Here is a 24,582-nt window from a genome sequence, read left to right on the forward strand (position 1 = left end):
ATTCAATTACTGGAATAAGAGATGAAAGCTCTGAGGGGCAATTTGAAAAAAAATACCCATTAGAGGTCTTCAGAGTAGAAACTAATTCACCATAACTTTGAGTTTATGAAGACTCTTCTACTGCAAGCAGTTGTGAATCCTCACTCATTCGAGTAGCATTGTTAATTTCAGCAGGACTCCATGTTGGGTGATAGTGTCATATCTGTTTGTAGGATTAAAGAATTTTCTCGAGTTGAAAGTGGAATTCCTTAGAAGCCAGGAAAGAAAGTCTGGCCAGTTGCTAGCATGAAGGCTGAAGAAGGCAGAAACTGTCAGTAATATTCCAACTATTCCTGAGCCAAAACGAATAGCTTTTCTTTAATACAGTGGTGCAGCTGCACCACTGTAGCACTTCAGTTAAGATGCTATTGTGCTAAAGGAAGACCTTCTCTTGCCAGTATAGTTATCCCACCTCCCCAAGAGGCGGTGGTATGTTGACAGGAAAATTAGGAATTACATTTGTATAACTAATCACTCAGGGGTATGGATGTTTCACCCCCCCGCCTCCCCCAAGTGATATAGTTATACTGATTGTAGGTCTGTACGTGCAGTCATGGCCTAAGAGTCACCAACAGAAAACTGAGTAACGAGACTTTAAGAAATTTCTGGGAGGAGTCTTATAATGCAACACCTACTAAAGCTGTTGTCTTAGAACTCTTACAGATCTTGCAAGCTCGCATAGGTGGTATTCCCTGTAAGCTGTGCAGTTGCTCAGGGAGATTCAGGTGCCTCCCAACAGATTTTCAGACATCCCCAGCTAGGTTTTGTGTTTTTCCTGAGGTTACACATCTGCACATGTCTTTGGTGCACATAAAATTATTCCACACATGGATGGAAAATATTAGAAGGAACATTGCCCACAGGGTTACCTCCCTAAAAATAGTTCTATGTTGAAAGCATGCACCAAACTCTCTATTCATTTTTTTGGGTGACTGTGCAGAAAATGTAACCGTACTCTCTGGAAAAATATAATTATCTTAGGTCCTAGAAACCACAGTGACGGGTACATTAGAGGCACCATGTGATGGATGATAATGTTTTTAGTATTTTTCTGCAAAGAAATAGTTCAGTTCATTCCTTCTCTAAATCTCAGTTTCTTTCAAAACAGCTTCAGACTATTTTTATAGGCCCCCTTTTCAAAGTTTAATATCCTTTAAAAGACACAAAATGTGTTTCTCTTTTTGTCTTTTTTTTTTCACATCGCTCTGTACCAACCACCAAGAAAGAAGTTACGGGAAGATAAGTTGAATAACAGATCTAGTTTTTTGGTCACTTGTGAGGCTGTTGTAGTCTACAGTTCCTCATTTTCTTAACAGTTGTTTTTCCATCTGAACGATGAATGAGTACAAAGCATTGAGACAGTTTCCTATCATTATGTGAATTGCAGTTGTTGTTTTAAATCTAAATCAGTGTCATTTTTAATTCTCAATGTTTCATAAGATGTTTTTGTTTGGGGTTTGTTTTGTTTTTTTGCAAAGATTAAAGTTGTTATTCCATCTGGGACTTAGAAAAATTCTTAATAGCACATTATTTCCTTTGCTTCATGTACAACCAGTAAAAATATTATTAATATTTCTAAAGAGAAATACTTAGAAACTGGCAGTTTAAATGTAGTATTCTAAAGCAATTTAGATTGATTGATTTGGTTCAAATGGCTAATGATCCCAGTGGGAACAGATGGGAAAAGGAGGCCATACATTACCACTCAGATGTGGCCTTGTCTGCTGTTGCGGTAAAGCACACACTACTCAAACTGATCATGTCAAGATACGAATGTAATGAGCTGATGGATCTGAGGGGATTCACTAACAGGATCATAAAATGAGGATGCATCAAGGAATGTCAGGTGTGACTGAGATAAATAATATGTATTGTCAGGATTTTGTGAAGTTAAACTATAAGTAAGCCAGTTAAATGATTTAATCACTCTTTTCTTCTTTTTTTGATGCATATCTTTTTGTTCGACCAGAACACCGTTTGCAGACATCACATCTGCCAACCTTCCAAAAACAAATTATGCTGAACTATAAACAGACCAAGCACTACAGTTAAAACAACTAAATGATGCCATCTGCTGTTATAAAATATCATTTAATGCTTTATGAGATGCATGAATGGTTCTGGTAACTACCAGTAGAAATTGTATGCTTTTTGTAAAATGCTTAAACCAGAGATATGTCTCAGAGAACTTTGTCAGAGAAATACAATGCTAAGTTTGAATAGGTTGAACCTAACATTTGAGTAGCTTAAACCAAATGTTTAACTGGTTGACTGATCAAATGGGGTTTACATCCCTAGTTTTTAGTTTGTGATGTGGCCCAGAATAAATGGTATCATGTTGTTGTTCTGTCTTAGCATAGCCTCCCCGTCTTCCTTGTTGCTCCAAGGAGAGAATAACCATGTCCGGTATAGATCTGCTTCAGCGTACCTTCTCTAGTGCACTGGGGTAATTGTGCCATCAGCTGCATGGCAAGGAGGCAGAGTCAAGGTTCTGCCCTCTCCCAGTCTACTGCTCCTTCCCTGTGTGTTGGAGGACAAGGCAATCCTGAAAAATCGTGGTGATATAGGGAATTCTCATGGTGAAATTAGGGGATGATGCTTCCTCTTTTATTCTCTTGCATCACTGCACAAAAAGGGCCATGATCTGGCCTTATGTGCTGTCAGATTTTGCAGTGTTTGTTGACTTCTGTTGGTTAGAGAGAGGACTGGAGGAACAAATACAAATGTAAAAAAAAAAAAAGAGAAAGAGAGAGAAAAAATGTTCACTAAAACAGAAGAAAGAAGGTAGAACCGGTGTAATAAGAATCTTTAAGTAGAAACAACGAGTAGTCCTGTGGCACCTGAGCGACTAACAAAAATATGTATAGTATCATGAACTTTTGTGGGCAAAGCCCACTTCTTCAGATGAAGTTAAGGCAGGCAGCATTATCATATATATTGGGTGTGCTGCGTACACTGCGTGCACTAGAACCTTGGGCACTTAGCTCCAGTCAGTGCTGGCGGCAGGGGAACAGGGCAGTCTGGGCGGCTTTGAGGGCTGGCTTCCCCGACCCCGTCTCTTCTGCACAAGGCCTGTCTCTTTTGGGAGTATGGAGCTGCACCTGCTGCCTTGCCCAGGGTCCCAGGGAATCTGTCAGCTCCCCTGCCTGAGACCATGCAGCGAACATCAAACAAAACATCAGCTACCTGTACATATACTGGGCAAGTTTGTATCTTACTGAAGCCTGGTGTCCTGCAGCAAATGTTGTGCCCTTACGAGAGAAAAATAAACCTGAAGAACAGAAACAAATCTAAAGAGCTTTGAAGCTTCTTGAAATCTCAAGAACTTCTGGATAAGGTATTTTAAAGGAGAAAAAAATCACAGGCATACGACTTGCAACATATTGGATTTTCCTTTCCTGGAAGATGGAGAACATCTACATGATCACATCACATCTATGTGACCACGTAACCTCTTTTCCAACTGCCTTTCTAGAGTGTCTAATGAGCAAATAATTCTTAGAAAAGTGAAGCATGACGATACAGGCAATTTTCATAACCTTCACTATGTTATGTAGTCATTTGGATGCAGTGCACCTTCTGCTACAAGGGGAATCTGTTTCCAAGTGAAATGATTCATTTCTTCATGATAACCCATCAGGAAGAAACAAAAAACAGTTCTTATAGATGAGAAAAAAAACTAAAAAGGAGAGGAAAGAGGAGAGGAATGAGGATAGAAAGAAACCAAGAGAACAGAACATACTAATAGAGAGGCAGAGGAATTCTAGCCCATAAGAATAGACTTTTCTTCTTTCTGCCAACCATTATTGTTACACTAGAGGGTTTGTCACAGATGATATCTGAGTGCTTAATAATCCCCCTTTCCCACCAAAAAAGCATTTTCTCTCTTTCTCCTTAGCACCCATCCTCCCTAACAATATATGTTCTACTTCTGTGACTCCTGTTCTTTTTTCAGTAGCTTCCATGGAAATTGGTCAGTCCATCAAATAAAATTTTAGGGATCTCCCAAGGCATCTGACTACCATGGAGAAACTGAAAGTGAAGTGTTAAGAGGCCTCATATTATCAGAAAACATACATATACTAATCTTCATGTTTATTCTTAATTATTACCTGAACAGAAACACGTTTTTTTTGCTTTTTTAAAAATGTTTTGACTAATCACCTTGACTGAAAGTGAATCTGGATTTCCAGAGACTTCTGATTCTGTGTATGCACTGTTAAATTGTCAGATTTCTTTGTTAGAATTTTAGCGCCTCATTCTAATTCTGGCTTGTATGAGTAGCCCTACTAATGTCAATAGAACTAGTTGCCTAAGTATTACTTGGGTGAGTAAGAGGGTTGTAAGATCAGGTCCAGTGTCATTAGTGATTTATACAAATTAGTATATTGCAGCATTATATCTTAAGGGTTAATGGTTGCAAATGAGCCTTTATTGTCTTTATGTGGAGAGAGCATGCATAATGGGCATTGATTCTGTGAAGCAAAAAGGAATTTTAGTTGTGGTTCTTTACATAGAGTGCCAAAACCAACCTTTCTCGCTCTCATAATTAGCAAAAGAAACACAGTAGCAATAGTAAGGATCCTTGTATTCCATATCCTTGTATTCCATATCCTTGTATTCCATATGCAAAATTTGGAGGACATTTTTTCAAAATATTTCTCTTGTCCCATAAATACAAACTGTTTTCTCTCCCAGAATGGCATCAGAATATTTATATTTTACAGTATATGTTTCTCTGTGTGCTAAGTGTGCTGCTTTAAATGATGAATGTCAACCTTTCAAGAAAGTTTAATGCTTCTGGAATAGAATACTAGTTTAGTATAAAGTTTTATTGACTTGGAAAAGGTTCTTTTAGAAGGTCAAAACCTTCAGTACTTTCAACATTACACTGCTTTATTATCTTACGTTAGCTATGGAAAGAATTTGCTGCATTATTTTAAAGTTCTCTAAGTTCTGTTTCTGGAACTGCTGTTGCCTCAGATTTCATTATATGAGCTAAATAGATCAAACTGTTTCTAGGCATGGCACCTCATATCAAGAACAAACCTTATATTAATAATAGGGTTTATAATTTAAAAATAAAGTTAGCTGTATAGCTTGCTGCCAGCTTGAAAAAAATTAATTGGTAAATTAGTTATTTTCATTTATCTGGCTAAGTGGATGGATATGATATTAAATGGCCTTCAGATGAAAACTCGTTATATTGCTTACCTTTTCCAAATGTAATTGATAAAAATATTATGTTGGGAGAATAAAAACGCCATATTAATTAGATCAAAACTCAGGATTTACCTTTATACAATTACAGTTGTAATTTAATAGAAGATGAAATTTCTTGTATTGTTTTAAGGAATCAGGATGTATTTTGCTACTGAAATGTTTTTCCTTTCTTTTTTGTTTCACTCTCTTACCCATTTCTTGTTGGAATTCCATCATAAGTAGTAGTAAAAGAGTGTTTTCGTTGTCTAAAACAGGTATATTTATAACTATAGCACTCTATTTACATGTTGTCCTATTAGAGGCATAGTAAAAAGAAGAAGATGGATTAAATTGACCGTTCTGTTTCCTTCCCTTTTGGACAGCCTCCTCAGCTGTTTGCTAAATGCATCACATTTTAGCAGTAGAAATGTAAATCTTTGTGACTGAGCAAATAATGAAATGTGCAAATCACTTGGCGATAGCATTTAATTAACCTTTTCTACTTTGTGGGATGCCCCAGAATTATAAAATAATGAAATTATAGGCAGATCCTCAACTGATTATAATTTGCCACATAGTTGGCACCAGTGGATAATCTGCTTGATGTTTTAGCATCGTATATTAGTCCCTCCAGTCTCTGAACAGTATAGGTACTTATTGTTTAATTCTTTTATTATTAAAAGATGAAGAAATTTGTTGGGCACTCAAGTTTAAAACTGAATTTCAGTGCCCAACAAATTTCTTCATCTTTTAATCATCGCTTCATCTGTAGGGTTGCCCACTTTTGAACGGCTGAACATCAGATACCCCAAACCCACCTCTGCCCCTTTCCCCAAGCCCTGCCCCTGCTTGCTCATGTCTCCAGCTCCCTCCATCACTCTCCTTCCCCTGTCCCAGGACTCATTTGCTTCCTGGCTAGAGCTGGGTCCAGGAGCCATTTAGCCATTTCCCTTCTTCAGCAGCTGAGCAGAGAGCAGCTCCTGTTGGTTCCAGCAGCAGCAGCAGCAACTGGTCTTCCTGCTCTCTTGGCAGGGAGCCAGCCGTATTGTGGTTACTCCAGTAACTGGGTTTCTAGTGTCTGATCAGCATTGCTGACTGGACACTGCCAGGTCCCCTTCTCAACCAGACTTTCAGAATGTCACCTGCCATTATGTCTCCCACCTTCCGTGGTCTCAAACAGACCTGATTTGCCCTGTTTGGAATGACCAGATTAAGGATGTTAAAATGTGGTTACTTTCCTAACTGAGCAGTCAATAGATTTTTTTATCGACTACTCGATTAGTTGATAAGGGGAGGTAGTTGCAGGTAGTTGCAGTGTGCAGTCTGGCCCGCGCTGGTCCCAGCACAACTTCTCCCACTGCCGCTCTGTATTGTAAGGGACAGGGGAGCTGGTGCATGAAGACGCTGTCTCGGTCCCTGCTCCCACGGGTCTCTGAACATTCTGCATAGCCTGCCACTCTGAATCAAATGGGACAGGGGAGCCAGCGCAAAAAGTCTTGAGACCCTTGGGAGCAGACACTGAGCCAGCTTATTTGTGTGCCGACACCCTTGTCCCTTTCAATGCAGAGCGGCAGTGGGGAAAGTTATGCAGGGTGATTAGAGACGTGCAGAAGCAGGGACTGAGCCAGTGTCTTCGTGTGCTGGCTCCCCTGTCCCTTAATATTGCAGAGCAGTAGCGTGGGAGGGAGGGAAATATGACTAGGGATAGCGCTAACCGATAAGTTAGTCGACTAGTCGCTTACATCCCTAAGCTGGATACTGTCCTTTGGTTCTTGCACCATGGAACAGAAAGCACAGTTGATATGGACACAACATAGGGAATATGTTGGTGACAAGAAAGGGTTTGGGCAAAGCTCAGGGGTTGGGTACCTTTTTTCAATTGACCTAACACCAATTGGAAGCAAAACCAAAACAAACACAAACCCACACATCTCACTGACCTGACTCCTAAGAAGCAAAACAAAATAAAGTAAAATAAAGGAAAAAAAAAAAACCCTTACAAACCTGGCTTCCAAAAAGCAGGTCCTACCCCTTCCTCCCCCGCCCAAAAAAAGCCCCTCACTGACCTGCTAACCTGGCTTCCAACAAGAAAACAAAGCAAAAAGCCAGCACACTGTAGTAGGCGCTCCGCCACTGACATAGCTCTTTATGTTTTATTAACCATCTCAGAATGGTGGACAGCTATGCAATGGTAGAAGTCAGATATTATGGTGATGAGCAGAAATATGCAATCCTAAAATGCAACAGTCAAAACTTGTTCTGGGCAACCCTAAGAATTCATGGCCCCCTTGTGTAAGTGATATAGTGGTTACATCTGTTGTGCTTAAATTTCTTCTCCTTTATTGAAATTGGAAACTATAATAGGAATGCCAACAACATAGTTAAATCCTCTGTAATTTTTCTTGGCTCAGTTACAGCATGATGTCCAGACATGCTTTTACTCCTCTATATTGTGTCATGCCATATTTGCTTTTTATTATATACTGTTTGACAAATATATGATACTTGATTGGGGATGGGGGTTGGGAGAGACTAGAATGAGAGGGAAGATAGAAGTGCTGACTAGCATGTGAAAGTGGTCCATGTAGAGCAATATTGAGATGGATCCATTTTCACCCGCTTACGTACTGTGAGGAAGGCTACGTCTAGACTATATGCCTCTGGCGACAGAGGCATGTAGATGAGGCTACCAGGCATAGGAAAATGAAGCGACGATTTAAATAATTGCCACTTCATTTAAATTTACATGGCTGCCGCGCTGAGCCAATCAGCTGTTTGTCGGCTCAGCGCGGTAGTCTAGACGCGCGGGTGTCGACATCAAAGGCATTTGTCGACCACCCAGGTGTAAACCTCATTCCAGGAGGCATACCTGGGTGGTCGACAAATGCCTTTGATGTCGACACCCGCGCGTCCAGACTACCGCACTGAGCCGACAAACAGCTGATCGGCTTAGCGCGACAGCCATGTAAATTTAAACAAAGCGGCAATTATTTAAATCGCCGCTTCATTTTCCTATGCCTGGTAGCATCATCTACATGCCTCTGGCAACAGAGGCATGTAGTGTAGACGTAGCCGAAGTCTTAATATACACATGTTCCTATCTGTAGTATTATAACTCAGCACATTGTTATAAAAATAAGTGGCAGATCAGCTGCTGAAAATGCATAGTACTTGCTTTCAGATGGCCTTATAGGCATTGGTTCCAATTCATGGGTGTCAGAGATTTTATTTATTTATTTATTTTGCTGAAACCTGATTTTTTGGGGATGTTGAGTGGGTTTTTTTTTTTTTTTTTTTTTTTTTAATTTTGGTTTTGCCTTCTCCCTTCTTGTATTTGGCCTCCACCACTGCCTTTTCTGTGGAGAAAGAAGAATAGTGAAAGTATTGTGGGGAGGGGAGAAGAAGGGTGAAGGCAGAAAAAAGAAAACCTGAACTTTTTTTTGAACAAATGGAGAATAGTTCCGTTTTGAGACTTGCAGACCTTCTTTTATGTACGTGAAAACATTTTTTGACTTTTTTTTTTGAGCAGCTCTAATAAGAACCCTGGCAGTGGAGGTTGTTGAAGGGTCCACAGAACTTGCCTTGGATACCCTGGCCATGATTGCACCTCAGCTAGTGGTACCCATTTTATGGGTTATGAAGGCTCCCTGGGGGAGTGGAGGTTATAGACATCTATCACACCAGCCACCACTGACTCCCAGCTCCCAGCTGACAACAGATGGTAAAAGGAAAGCTGACCACCCTTGAGTCAGGGAATAGAGTTTGCAACTCTTGTGTAAACTTGGCTATGGAAGCAAAAATGACCACAGATCTATTAAAACATGAGCTAATGCATCCCACATTGGAAAAACAAAACAGCAATACTATGGAAAAGCTCTATCAAACAAGTCTAAAAACAGTACTACATGTTGTTCTCATTCTATTTTAAGATTATTTAACATAATTGGATGTTGTCAATTTGTGCATGTCTCTGCCATGGGAATGTCGTTCTGAGGGCATAGCACGCACAGAGCTTGACTTGAAGGAATAAGCAACCCTTCATTACCACATTCTCTTATAAGTGGAGGAAAAGGGACTGAGCACATATTCCATTATATGTCAGGCAAAGAGACATAAGGTTGGTTTTTTTCAACTCAAGCACTGAACAACAACAACAAAAAAGTCTTTTTTTAAAGGGTTATTTGTTGATTTTGGTTTTGTGGAGAGAGGGATGTTAAGCCCTGACAACCTCTTGTTAACTTCTATACATCTCACTACCTTTTATTGAGAATACTCTTTATTTGCAGGACTTCAAATTTATGAAAACAATAAGACAACTTCCTATATTATGTGAACTACATTAAAGTATCTAGCTATCTCCAAATAGAGATCTACAAAGTTGGTGTGAACTGTGGCCATCGGGGGCTGTTTAGGAATGAGTATTTATGCTGAAGTTTTCTTTTCCAGGGTAAAGAAGATTGTGAAAGGAGGCTATTGTTTTGATTAAGTACTATGACAACATTGTTCCTATTTCTGCAGTTTTCCTTGCACCTGTCACTTACTGAAGCTATTTTTGACTGACTCTAGAGTAGACAATCCTAAATGTATTTCTTCTTTTTGTTCTGGACACTGGTCACAGTAAATAATCAGATTCACTATCTGTATGCTGATTCTTAATAGCTTTTTAAAAATAGTATTGCTAAAAGTACATATCCCACCTACACCATGTATTTTCAAAATGATCTGAATTTACCATAATTAACACTTGAAGCCAAATCATGAAATAAGTCAGTTAAGTCTAAAACACCTTTCTAAAATGTTAAACTGTTGTAAATGGGCACCAAGAAATAGGATTTCAACTCAATTTTTTTTTGTTTCAGATAAGAATAATAAGCTTCAATTAATTATATGTTCTAGTAGTCCATTTGCTCTTTTATTTTCCTAGGCTTTTAGGTCAGCCTCTGCATTTTAGTGGTATGTTGGGAGCGTCTTACTAGATGAAAAAATTTAAAGATTCATAGCATGCCCTTTCATCTGCAGCTACCCAAGCCTCCCTTTTTGGCACAGCTTCAGCTGTTAACACTGGATTTAAGGCTTTTCCTGCTATCAGGCAGCTTTTCATAACTACTGCTCCTTTGTCCTCTCTCCGGTCACTGCTCCTATTGTTATATAGGTTGAACTTCTGTAATCCAGCACGCTCTGGTCTGGCAACATCCCTGGTCAGGCATGATTTTAGTTAGCCAGATGTCCACTTATCATGGGTGTGACCAAGTTTCCTGTGGTACCATAAAATTTGTTTACAGCCACCAATCCTGGCTCTCAATGTTCTATGCTGTTATTTAGCTCTAATTTACTTGTAAATATCTTCTAAGAGTCCAGTAAGTAGTGGAAGTGTTGGCAATGCTGCTAGACAATACTTAACTTCTCATACTCCAACAAATTCTCTGGTTCAGCAATAGTCAGGTTCTGAGGGTGCTGGACTAGAGAGATTCAACTTGTACTGTTTTGGCTTGCTCCTCACACAGTTCTCTCTCAACTGTAGGTTTTATTCCTCTTTCCTTTCACCCCTGAAAAGAATTTAAAATGTTTCTAGACTTGCTGTTTTCACTCCCACATCCTCCTACCTGTTATATTTTTGGACAACAATTATTAGTCACCTACAGTTTGAGAATGAATTTATGGCTTTTTGAGAGTAATATTTAGGGAAGGCATATGATGAGAACATTTCCTTTCTGAACTGTGCAAGAAAACTTATTGAGCCAGATCACACTGTTATGTTACTATGAATTCATAAGGAAGACACTACAGCAACATCTCAACTTGAGTGGTAGCGTGCATGTTAGCACAGCTAGGGTACCTTTTTCTTTTCTTTCCCTCTTTTATGTTAACGGGCCTATTGATATTTGAATTTCTCAAGTTCCTTCAGTGATAAATAACTTAATGGGCCAAATTCTGCTCTCTGATAAACTGATGTAAATTATCATTAAATATTTGTATTGTTGTCGTATAACACTGCCCAACTCTTGTAACTGGTGGGCAGGATTGAATATGTGGGACTTCTGGAGATAAATGTATGAGCCACTACTCCGTGAACTAAACATAAGCTGGCTCTTCCCCAAGGTTGCAGAAGATACATCAGTGTATAGGTGGTGTATGCTCCACTAGAGGGGGACAGAGTGCCACAAAAAGCAGGCAGATTATAGTAGTACCTAGAGCAGGGGAAGGGCAGAGGGGCCTCTGTGGGCTGGATCCGGTCTGCAGAGGCCCTGCTGCTCCCCCTGCCTCCAGGCCAATCAGGGCCTGGGGAGGGAGAGAGTGCATGAAGTCTCCTCTTACCCTTCAAGCGGTGTGGCACTTTTAAGCACCACAAGCTCCTTGAAGGACGGGGACAGGGTGGGTCGGAGACTTCACGCACTTCCGCTGCCCCCAGGCCAGTCAGGTGGCAGTTGACTCTTAAAGCATGGTATTCCCTTGTAGAGAGGGGGCAAGGAGCAAGAGACTTCATTTGCTCCCCCTCCCCAGGCCCTGATTCACTTGGGGGCAGCCAGGGGGAGTATGCAAAGTCTCCTCCCACCGCCAGGGGCACAGGTACCTAGAGGGAACCACCAGCTGTTCAGAACATCCTGGTTCCACCCCTTCTGCCTGAGGCTTTGCCCCTTCCTTAAAAATTTCTGAAGTAGCCCCGGTCAAAAATTATTGCCCACCCCTAACTTAGAGGCCAACCAGAGGAGGGGCCATTCAAACGCTGTACAAACATAGGCACAATCCTGCAAAAATATATGCCCATTGTTAATTGTATCCAGTCTTGAGTTCGCCAATTAACTTAAGTGCAACTACTCTCAGATACCATATATCTTTTTTAAAAGGTGAAATAAAAAGGACCCAGAAAATTGTAGATCAGTCTTCCTAACGTTGGTACCTGAAAAGATACTGGAACAAATTATTAAACAATTAATTGATGAGCTCCTAGAGGAATATTGGGTTACAAGGCCAGCAAGACCAAATTATGCCAAACCAACCTAATTTCCTTCTTTGATTGGTTTGATGAATGGATGAATGGGGGAAAGCAGTAGACATGATAGAGCTTGGTTTTTATAAGGCTTTTGACATCGTCCCATATGACATGATCATAAGCAAACTAAAGAAATGTGTGGTCTAGATGAAATAACTATAAGAGTAGTACATAGTTGATTGAAGGGCCACACAAAAAGAGTAGTTTTCAGTGGTTTGCTGAAATCTAGAGGGGAAGTCTGGGTCTGGCATAGGTTTGCCAACATTTTATTTAAAAAATAAGGGACTGTGTTCTTAACACCCCCATGCTACCATAGTCCCAATGAGAATTAGTTTTCACCTACTTTGCCAGCAGTATTTCTTCTTGCTTTTTTTTTAAGCATCCATCAACTCCTAATCTTGTTGTACAGAAATGAAAAAAACATTAGGCATCCCTACTCTGGAATTTTTCATTAATGACTTGGTGTGAACTAGGTCCCAACATCCCTGCTGGAGGCCTTGCCACACCCTGCCCCAGCGATAGGAGCAGAAGAGAGGTTCTCCAAGCAGAATAGAGTGGCAGCCTCTGCTGTGGCCAATCAGGGCGCAGCAGACTGATATAAAAGAAGCTGTTGGGCCAGCGCCTGCCAGTTCCTTGCTGGAGCTTGACCCCGGTAGACCTGGGCTGACTGGGAGAACAGCAGCATTCCAGACAGCTCTGAGTGTGAGCTTGATTTCAGACCTTGTCAGAACCAGGTCCAAAGGCTGAAGACTAGCCAGTAAGCCAACGGCAACACTTTACAGAACCCTGGACAGGGAGGACTTGACCACAAGGCCAAGAGAAAGGGCTGGACAGAGCAGCTTCCCAGGGAAGTGGTCCAGGAAGCGTGACAGCAACCAGCCTCTTTGAGACTGAGCAGGTTACTGCCACTTACAGGGTCCCGGGACCCAGAGGAGTGGGTGGGTGTGGGTCCCTCCCCAACCCCCAGCAGCCACAACAGGGGTAAGAAGACGCCTTGTCCCAAGGCCACATACCAAACACTTCCTCTCCCACAGACAGCTAGGCAGAGAGATTACAAAACTCCCCTCAGCCACTGAGGGGTGCTCACAAGAAATGTGGAGCCCTTTACACTTGGATAATGGAATGGAGAATATGAATATAAAATATTCACATGACACTAAACTGGGAAGGTTTACAAGCACAGTGGAGGAAAGGATTACAATTCAAAACAGCCTTGACAAATTAGAGAATTAGTCTTAATTGGACAGTATAAAATTCAATTCAGTAAAGATAACTGCAGAGTAGTTCACTTAGGAAAGAAAAATCAAATGCACAACTACAAAATGGGAAAATGTTGGCTAGTCAGTAGTGTGGCTGAGAAGAATTGGGGGATTACAATGGCACACAGATTGAATATGAATCAACAGTATGATGCAGTTGCAAAGAGGCTAATGTTCAAGATTGTATTCACAGTAGTGGGAGTAAGACTACAGGAGCTTACTGTCCCACTTTACTTGGCATTAATAGGCCTCAGCTATATTACTGTGTTTAGGTCTTGGGGTCACATAGGAGAGATGTGGCTAGATTGGGGAGAGTCTAGAGGAGAACAACAAAAATGATTTATCAGGGTGCCTCCACAAATACCCCCGATGGCAGTGATGTGGTAGAAGATTGCACTGGGCTGCTTAGTCTTCCCCTGCTGCTCAAACTGTGGCTCTGACATGTTGCTGCTGCACGCTGTGAGCCAGATTAACCACAAGAACAGCATGTGGGGATGCCTACTTTGAAAAAATAGGCCCAGCTTGAGATGGTGGATTCCCGTACAACTGTTAGTGCAGTGGCAAGTGGTGAGAATGAAGACCCAAGTAGGGATGTAAAATCCTGCTTAATTAGCTAACCAGTTAAACATTATGTTTCATTGATTAAATGTGGGTGGGCAGGACCAGACTGGAGCAGTCCCTCCCCCCCGCCATGGGCAGGGGCCGCTCTGGCCTGGTTGGATTAAATTATACAATGCAGAAAATTCAAATTATCGAGGCCTAATTTTATCAAGGTACAGCTGCAACTTAAATATTGGTTCTCTGTACTTCCTTTCCTACTCCCATGATTTATTTGGAATCAACCTTCATCTAGCAAAATGCTTCTGGAGCACAAGGCCTTCATTTCCCTGGTCTAGTCAGTGTGGAGTGGGATAGGGATTTTAAATTTATTTTAATCAACTAATCAACTAGTAGATGGATTTTCCATCGATTAGTCGATTAGTTAAGTGGGGGAGTCATCGTCAGGCTCTTAATACATTTAAAAAAGCAGAGGGGCAGCATCTGGGACTGGGCCCAACCCAGGAATCAGCTGATTCCCAGCTCACACCATGTCCCCATGATCCCCCCTGCTTAAGGACATATAGCAAACCCTGGCACACTTCAAAAATGGAAACCAGGCTTCCTGATTTCTGACTTGTGTCCTATCCAATCCATCTGCCAGTCTCACTCCCTGGGAGTTGTAGCTCTATTAAAAAATATTATTAGATCACACAAACGCTTGAAATAATGTATTTATAGATTTTTGTGTGTGTGTGTGTGTGTGTGTGTGTGTGTGTGAGAGAGAGAGAGAGAGAGAGAGAGAAAATAAATTTCTACTTTTTAAATGTACTGGATCCCTGCTGAGGTACCCCATTTGAGGTTCCTCCTCAAAACTCACAATGATCCTCACTACCTAAAGAGTGACTTCCCCTCCCCCTCTGTTCCAAGAATGTTCAAGCTAAGAGGCATGATGGAACTGAGAACATCCAGGACAAAATTCACCAGAACTGGAGACAGAGATTTTAGGGAAGATGGGGGTGGAGGAGAGAGGAAAGTCACTTTATACTAGAACTCATTGCCAATGAGAGCTGGGCGAGTTAATATCTTAATTCTTCCAAAACTCATCTGTAATCACTCACAACTGACTGCCAGATCTTGACTTTTCCATGCTACAGTGAGTGCATGATATGCTTCTTTGTTCTTGTGATAAATGTATATCTTTATGAGCAGAATATATATGGACTAACTTTGAAATGCTTCCAGTAGTATGTAAAATACCATTTAATTAATAGAATTTACACTGCTTTGTCATCTTCAAAGCACTGTATAAGCATTAATCAATGAACAAAGAAACAAGACAATGCTAATGTAGGATTAATGTTTTCCTAAGTATACAGGTAGTTAAATTCTGCATGGTAAAAGTTTGATTTATATGTCTGATTTCATCACTCAATAAAATTGGATCCCTAAGATACATCATCTGTCTGGTTCAAGGTGATGTTGGGGGAAAATCAGGAAGCAGCCATTGAAGCAGAGCCAGAGCTGCTTGACAGTGGGAAGAAAGCTGCTTCAGTAGTGCTTTAGGATATGAGGCTGTTCCCAGAACCTCATCTAGTTATAAACCCAGTCAACAGATTTATTCTGGGTAAAGCATGACATTATCGTATTTCAGAGACAAGTTGTTGGATGTGAAACAGGGAAAGTGAGCCCAGGAACTGGCCATAGAGCAAAATTAAACATACAACTTTTTAAAATCCCATTTAAAAAAAGTGGATTCTGACCAAGCCCATGTTATTTTAAAGCAGCTCTGTAGTACAATCTGCAGCACCAGCCTCAAAGAATCCTTATGCGCTAGAACCTCAGAATTAGGAACACCACGGGAATGGAAGTTGTTTGTAACTGTGAACAAACTTTATGGTTGTTCTTTTAAAATTCTAACACTGAACATTAACTTAATGCAGCTATCAAGCTTTTCTATACAGAACTAAAATCACTGGTTTTTGTTTTCTGTGGGGTTTGGCTTTCTTTTATTTTTATTTTGCTTTGTTTTTTTGTATGTGTCGTTGTCTGCTGCTGCCTGATTACATACTTCTGGTTCCAAATGAGATGTGTGGTTGACAGGTCAGTTCACAACTCTAGTGTTTGTAACTCTGAGGCTTACTATATCAGGGAGAAAAGTAACAGGAGAGCTCTTCAACCACCCCTCTTCCACAGTACACTAACTATCTTGCAGGGTGGGAGGAACAGAGCCACCTCTCCGTCAACCAAGGAATCTTCTACATTGAGTACATCTCAAAAGCAGTAAGTTGCAGCCCCTTTATGCTGCTACAGTGGTGTACATGAGCCATAACAGACTTGTAAACCAGGGACATAGATTCTGCAGGTTCACAGATCCAGGCTGTCTCTAAGTATATGACCCCTATTATTGTAATATCTGAGTACATAACAATCTTTGATATACTTATTTTTACAACACCTCTATGAGGCTACATCTAGACTGCAGACTTCTTTGAGAAGAAGCTTTTCTGAAAGAGATATGCCAGAAAAACTTATTTTGAAAGAGAGGGTCCACACAGCAAAAGCACAATGAAAAAGGGATCAGCTTTTTCAAAAGATAGCGTCCACATCGATTGGACGCTATCTCACATTTAAGTAGTGATTACTATGGACAGAGTGGTGACTAGGGCACCTGTATTTTTTCCTGGAGGCCTCTTTAGAAAAAAAAGCCACCCTCTTCTCCGACCACACACACCCTTTTCTGAAAGAGCTCTTCGGAAGAAGGCTTCTTCTTTGTAGAAAGAGATTTACCACTGTTGGAAAAACCCCTGCATTCTTTCGACTTTCTGTCAACAGAACACAATTGCAGTGTGGACGTAAGTGTAGTTTTTTTGGAAAAACAATTGTTTTCCCAAACTAAGTCCCCCAAGTCACACGGAACTCTGTGGCAGATGAGGGAATTTAATCCAGGTCTCCTAAATCCCAAGAAGAAGTCTCAAGCTAGTGCCCAAATCACTGGATCATACCTCATTCTATTTATTATGAGGAAGTGCCAAGTCAAGTAGCTCCACTTTAGCAATACTGCATGAGAAAAGAAATGCTCTCTCAGAAAACCAGGTCCCAAACCAGTAAGTGCTTTATGTGCTAGCTCTTAAATTAACCTAACCTCTTAAATGTCACTTACAAGCTGATAGTGAATCACATACGAGACCTCAGAGCACTGCCATAAGGAGCTCTCAAAACAAAACTTCAATTAATAAGTGGACAGCTGCCTTCTGAGCACATGGCATTAGTCTAATTTCAAAAGTGACAATGGAAAGATACCTACTGACATGCAAGGAAAAGAAAGGTCACGATTTTCTTACCAAATGCACATGGCAAAAAAATGCCGTTGGCCCCTGCAGCTCTGTGATTATCCAGAGGCACTAGAGTGTCAAAGATTATCCCATTCAGACAGCCAACTTGCATCACAAGTGATGGGTACATTCCTTCAGTGGGGTATATCAATATCATCTTTTTTAACTGCTTCCCTTAAGCTACCAGTACTACACCTTATCTGGCTGAGCTGCAATTCACTCACCCACCTCTAAGGCCCCATTTCAGTACTAAAGTTCTGTGTTCACTGATATCAAGGTGGCTTTTTATTGGGAGATCTCTAACATGAGATAGTTATCTCACTCTAAAATTGTAATGGAAATAAAACACCTGTCGTTTTCACCAAAAGGTACATAATATGCTCCACATACACATATATGATCATGCTTGTTTTTATTTGTTTTGTTTTATGGATAGCAAATAATTAAAACAGGACAAAGTTAACTCAGCCAGCAAATAAAAGAAACAGAGAAGCTTCTTTCTATCACTTGGGGCCTCTAGCAGTTAGAGGAATTCTTAATCATACATAAAAACCCTGTCAAATAGAAGGCTTTTGCAATATCATTTGTATTTCTTGTATTATAAGATTCTCAGGGCAGAGATGGTCTGTAAAACTTACAGTGTTAACTTACAGTGCTATGCTTTATGAATAATTAATTAGCCTTAAAATAAATTATTAAAAACAATAATAATCCAGATATTGTTTAACTCTCCAAATAACTGTGTGGGCAGAGACAGTCCTTTCCAAAAGTTCTAAGGAAGGCAAAAACTGGGACAGAATGGTTGGTATAGTGAACATGCCACTTTCCATGGCATGACATTCCATAGAGATCCAAAAGAAATGAAAGAGATTCCATCATTGACTTTAAACATCATTTTAATTATTTTTCTGTTTGTATCAGATGAGGATGAGTTATTATTTAACACAGTGCTCTGTGCTGTATAAAACAGTAAACATCTAAAGTTGACTAAGTTAAAAAACAGGCACCTCAATCAGGAAGTTTTTAAAGCAGGAAAACACCTTCCCCTCTATAGGGTCTTTGTTTCAATTCACTGAACAAGACAGTTCTTCATATCTACAACCCTATTTGGTTTTATAAATTGATTTGGACCAATTTCAAATCAGTTTTCTCAAAATAGTTTTAAAGAAACCCACAACTGTGTATCCATACATAGATTTAATACAATAAAAGCAAGACCCTCCAAGATCATCTGGGGTAAGGGGAACAGGATTCATATCCTCTCTCATATCTATACCCTGACTGCTGGGAAAACAACATCTCTCAGTAAGTGTGCTCCCCTGGATCCTAAAGAGGAGACAACTGAGAATGAATTTGAGCAAGGGGAGCAGGGTAGTTGTCTTCAACGTTGCTCTTGGAACACTTGTCCTAAAGGCAGGTGGGGGCCTAAAGGCAGTGTCAGCTGTGATGGTTTTTCTGACCTCTTCAACCCAGATATGTTTTAAATAGCAAAACCTGAAACAAGTCCACAGATATTCCCTCACAAACTTCACAGAGCTGGTATACTCAATCATAGAACTGGAAGGGACATCGAAAGGTCACTGAGTCAGTCCCCGCCCTCATGGCAGGACTAAGCTCTGTCTAGAAGTTGTGTTTGGTCCTTGTCCAGAAGTGCTGTCAGCCTAGTTCAGGCTATTAGCACAGTGGTATCAGTATGAGTTCCTCGTGTGCAGTAAAGGAGCAGTGAATAGTTTTGAATGGCTTCACAAAAGAACATTTGGAGGTGGAGATAGACTGAATGTAGCTTTGTCAACATAGAACAAGAGAGCAAGAAAATAGAGGCTCCATGGTATCTGAGAATGGCTGAGCTAATTATGGCTACATACTACTTATCCCTAGATGTTCTGCATTTTCACATGTGGGTAGCAGGACTTGGATTTGTTTATCAAGAGTTTTGTAAAGTATAACAGTGGATTATCTTTTTCTCGTATTTTTGGCCATCTGGTTTTGCAGATGGAATTTCCAGTGAGTCTCAACTCAATCCCTGTGTAGTAAAGCTCTCTTAAAAAAAATAAACGTTGTGCTTTTAAAGTAGTGAGAACTAAGAACATTATTTCATTCTGACTTTGTGTGTTTAATCTAGTGAGCTGTCATACTGTCTATGCTGTTCTGGTGAGAGAGAAAACCTGTTGCTGAGCCCCTAGCCACACTGAGAACAGAAGAAAGGCTAGACAGAACTTAAATGATTCCCAGACCAATAAATGTAAAATCGCAATCCATTTTAAAGACGTGATAGACCACAGTAAGTTCCTGTTACTAGATTCATGATTAAAGTTGTATTTTATTGTTAACATTGTTTGTAACATTGTTGGTATTCCCCCTATGGTGTGGGCTAGTTGAAAAAAGAAAAAAAGACTAAGGTCTTTGTGGGTCTGTATTCTGTAAATGCTGAGCATTTTGACTTTAATCAGAATTGTTGGAATTTGAGCAATCAGTAATTCTCAGGAGTCTCACTTGATACTTTATAGAGATCAAATTGATAGGTCCTGATTCCTCACTGCCTTCTTTCAAAGTCACTGGTGCAAATAGCTTGCCAGATGGTTTAACCAAAAATACCGAAAATACCGAACAACCCCCCACCCCCAACCCCCAAAAAAAAGCCACCGGGGAAAAAATTCTGTCGAGGGGGGAAAAAAAAAAGGAGGAGACCAAAGTTGTTGAGGGGGGGAAAAAAGTGTCGCCCCTTTAAGAAATGCTTTTGAGGCTTTTTGGCCCTAACAGGTTGCCGGTGGCCACCTGCCATCTTGTCTCCCTGCTCCCGGCCGGACAGCACCTGGGATATTCGCCTCCTAGCTGGGAAAAAAATCAAAAAGTACCAGACATTTTAGGTGTCCGGTATTTTCTGAATTTTTTACCAGACAGGAGTTGAAAATACCAGACTGTCTGGGTCAATACCGGACACCTGGCAACCCTAGGTGCAAAGCACATTAAAAATGTCATCACTCACCCATGTTGCATGAGAGCAATTGAATACCCCTACTGCAGAATACAGGCGAATTGGGCCCATTTTAATCACAATTAGCTATTACACCTCAGTCCTGATTCCCTTTGTATAAGCACAGTGTTCTACCTGCTAAAACTGTGCTTGCAGAAATTGTGCCTCCTGCCGCTGCCAATAAGACAAGTACATGCTTACAAGGTAAATCAAGTTCTTAGTCATTTAGTGATAGGATTTCGATCTGTAGACCACAGAAAGAGGGAACTTCTGAAAATATGGGCATAATCTGCTTTCATAAATAACTTTTTCTCTGCCCATAAAAATTCTGAAAATGTATGGCTATTTATTTGTAATCAAACATTAGTATCAACATAGTAAATATATTTTAAAATATGCAATTCAATCAGTATCAGGGATGATCTAGTTGGTACTTGGTCCTGCCATGGGGACAGGGGACTGGACTCGATGACCTCTTGAGGTCCCTCCTAGTTCTAGTATTTGATTCTATTATTAGAATTGTTAAACCCCCTATTTAGTGCTTTCTAACTATATTAAGCCATTCAAGATACACCAATTTAAAAAACAATTGTCAATTTCTGCACTAAAATTCTGATCTGGAAAAAGGAGAAGAGTTCCTTTCCTTTATATTCTCTATGATAACATCCATATATAGTACTAATTAGCTTAAATTCTGTCAAATTATCTTAAATATTGGACAAGGTCACTCACCATAACCTTGTGATGGAATTCCCCCATCTCCTGTAGAGAATGGAAACCAACCCAATTAGAGATAAGTTCCATGTCTATGGGGTTATTGACTGGCTGCCTCCCAGCCAGTGTGGGCAAAGCTGAGCAATGAGCCATTAGACACCTGGGCCTTATAAGCAGGCCGAGGAGCTCAGGGAGAGGAGAGACAGCAAAGAAAGGAGGACACCTTTGCAAGGAATCACAGAAAGTAAGACTGACTCCTGTGAGGGAAGTCCCAAAGAAGGACTGAGAGCAAGACAGACTTGTAAGAGAAGCTGGCATTCTGGATGTAGCCCTGTGAAGGGACAGAAGACCTCCTTTTTTATGGTTACTGGAACTTATAAATAAATTAGACTTCTTATATCCCAGAAGGGGCTGAGGCTGGAAAAATGACCTAGCTGGAGACTGAGGCCACAGAATGCAAACACAGAGGACAGGCTAATGTAGAAAGCAGGCCAGAATGGGAAACTAGAGGTACAGATCAGAGTAATGTCATATCCTGACTGAAGAAAGTGCCACACCTGAGAAGTAACAATTATAATAATTTTTTTTTGCCTTATCTCAGATCCCCATATTTATCACCAACATCAGTATTTCCTTTTGCTTTGTTTAACTAGTTGCAAGCAACTTCCCTTTTTTTTAAAGCGGTTGCAAGACTTCTTGACATGGAACTTCAGCCTAGGAGCCCAAATGCAGCCTGGGATCAAAAGTCAGACATGGTTAGCTGAATTGGACACTGTAATACTAATATGTTAAACAGTCTGCTTTTTAATTATCTCAGTGTTTGGCTATTCAGAATGTTTACAAACACATACCATATGCCTGTAATGTTCTTAAATATTGCTGCTAGCATGATATCACATCATATGTTCAGCTGAATTCAATTGATTTGACCAATCCTTTGTGATTTTATCCAGTAAGGATCCCTGGACTTTCCAATACAACAAGCATGTTGATGTGATTGAGGACCAAGAGTCAAACTAAAGATCGACACAGCTCATCAAATTCACCTTTGAAAGCAGGACTACTCAACACGTGGCCTGTGGGCCACATGCGGCCCACTGCCCGTTTGTTTGTGGCCCATGGTGCAGTTTGGGTTTACACAGGGCTCAACACGTGGCCCGCAAGTGGGAGCCAAAACAAAACAGTAATCAATATAATGGTCTTCCTTTAGTATGCATTTTAGTAGTTAAATTCCTGGACTGTCATTGCTCAGTAAAAGTGCTGTCATATGAGTGGAAATCGGGTAAATATTGCATGTTATTGATATCAGCAGAACTGACTTAAATGGAGCCTGTGTGTTGTGCAGTGTTGCCTTAATCTTTGTATTCAGGCCTGTCAGTGTGAAAGAAGCTATTTGCATATTTTGCATGTATATGCAACCACACTTAAGTTGTGGCCCTTGGCATATGCTGTGAGTATCATTGTGGCCCCTTGGGCTTCCAAAGTTGAGTAGCCCTGTTTGAAAGGGACCAAATAAATCCCAAATTATATAAAAGTTCTCCCTGATCCAGTATGTCCTATCCCTAACCCTACTACACAAATAGTATTAAAGACATAGAAGGCTTTTTAAAAAAGATGTCAGGGCAGTTGAGGAAAGTACATACCTTAAAGCCATGGTCACCAACCAGTAGATCGCAATCTACCGGTAGATCTCGGAGGCTCTAAGAGTAGCTCTTGAGCCCTCTCTGAACTGCGTGCCTGCACAGTACATTTACATTAGATTTCCTCATTTGAGGTGCAGCTACTCACCGAGCAACAGCACAGATGAGTAGCTGCGAGAAATGGTGGGAATTTTTTTTTAAAGTAGCAGTATAAGGATTGGGGATAGCAAGTGATGGAGAGGAGGAGAATAGAGAGGGCGGGGCTTCAAGGAAGGGGCGGGGCGGTAGATCTTGGCTTGGTCTGTCATTTAAAAAGTGATCTTGGGTGTAAAAAGGTTGGAGACCACTGCCTTAAAGGAAGAAAGTGCCCTACCTCCCTTGCTGCAATTTAAGCCCATTGCTTCTTGTCCTATCATCAGAGGACAAGGAGAACATTTTTTCTCTCTCCTTCTTGTAACACCCTCTTAGATTTATGCCTCAGACGCTCCTAGGTAGTGACTAAGTGCTCCTTTCTCAGTCTTCCCTTGAAATTTAAGAGCCAGAATCTTATCTCTATTATAGCAGTGTAAAGCAGAATAACTGGAATTATCCCAGATTACACTAGTATAATTGAGAAGAGAAAATCTGTTTTAATATTTGAGTTAATTAATATATAAACTCTATTAACTTATTATTGCTTAATTTTTCCCACTCACATGTTACAAAGGACTGTTTCTCTCATGGGCAGTTTGGAATTTTAAAGCACACGAAGTGCCCTTATCGTTGAAGCAAAATGCAGGACAATGTAGCACTTTAAAGACTAACAAGATGGTTTATTAGATGATGAGCTTTCGTGGGCCAGACCCACTTCCTCAGATCAAATAGTGGAAGAAAATAGTCACAACCATATATACCAAAGGATACAATTAAAAAAAATGAACACATATGAAAAGGACAAATCACATTTCAGAACAGGAGGGGGATGCAGGGGTCGGGGAAGGAAGGAAGGTAAGTGTCTGTGAATTGATGATATTAGAGGTGGGCAGAGTGGGACGTCTGTGAGCTAATGGTATTAGAGGTGATAATTGGGGAAGCTATCTTGGTAATTGGTAAGATAGTTTGCGTGTTTGTTCATTCCTTCCCGGAAAGTGTTGAATTTTAACATGAATGACAGTTCAGAGGATTCCCTTTCAAGTGCAGATGTAAAAGGTCTTTGTAGCAGAATGCAGGTGGTTAAGTCATTGAGAGAGTGTCCTTTCTGGTTAAAATGGCAAGAAACTGGTTTTTCTTTGTGATCTTGTCTGATATCTGTTTTGTGAGCATTAATCCTTTTGCGAAGTGTCTGAGATGTTTGTCCAATGTACATAGCAGACGGACACTTTCGGCACATGATAGCATAAATTATATTTCTGGATGCGCAGGAATATGTGTTCTTGATCTTATAGCTCACTTGGTTAGGTCCAATAATGGTATCAGCAGAATGAATATGTGGACAAAGCTGGCAACGGGGTTTGTTGCAAGGGAAGGTACCAGGGTTGGTATTAGTGTGGTATGTCCTGTGGTGGTTGGTAAGAATCATCTTGAGGTTAGGTGGTTGTCTATAGGAGACTACGGGTCTGTCTCCCAGAGCTTCTTGGAGTATGGTATCCTGTTCCAGTATAGGCTGTAGTTTATTGATAATGTGTTGGACAGGTTTAAGTTGGGGGATGTATGTGATGACAAGTGGTGTTCTATTGTTGGTTTTCTTGGGTCTGTCTTGAAGTAGATGGTTTCTAGGTATTCGTCTGGCTCTTTCAATTTGCTTTTTTATTTCTCCGGGTGGGTAGTTGAGGTTTATAAATGCTTGGTAGAGATCCTGAAGCTTCTGGTCTCTGTCAGTGGGATTAGAGCAGATGTGGTTATATCGAAGGGC

General features: G+C 40.6%; 1 protein-coding gene across 6 annotated transcripts in view; it reads left to right on the forward strand.

Annotated features, from left to right (window-relative positions):
• ARHGAP6 (Rho GTPase activating protein 6) overlaps window positions 1–24,582 on the forward strand; it is a 479,589-nt gene that overhangs the window by 321,936 nt on the left and 133,071 nt on the right. Inside the window, exon 1 of one of the 6 annotated variants that reach the window (XM_075914945.1) lies at window positions 18,619–19,644. The exons of the other annotated variants lie outside the window; for them this stretch is intronic. The gene's annotated coding sequence lies outside the window, so the exon portion shown is untranslated. Of the gene's footprint in view, window positions 1–18,618; window positions 19,645–24,582 lie in introns of those variants that run through there. 6 annotated transcript variants of the gene reach the window in all.

This window comes from Pelodiscus sinensis, chromosome 1 (genome assembly GCF_049634645.1).
Source record: "Pelodiscus sinensis isolate JC-2024 chromosome 1, ASM4963464v1, whole genome shotgun sequence".
Classification (NCBI taxonomy): Eukaryota; Metazoa; Chordata; order Testudines; family Trionychidae; genus Pelodiscus; species Pelodiscus sinensis.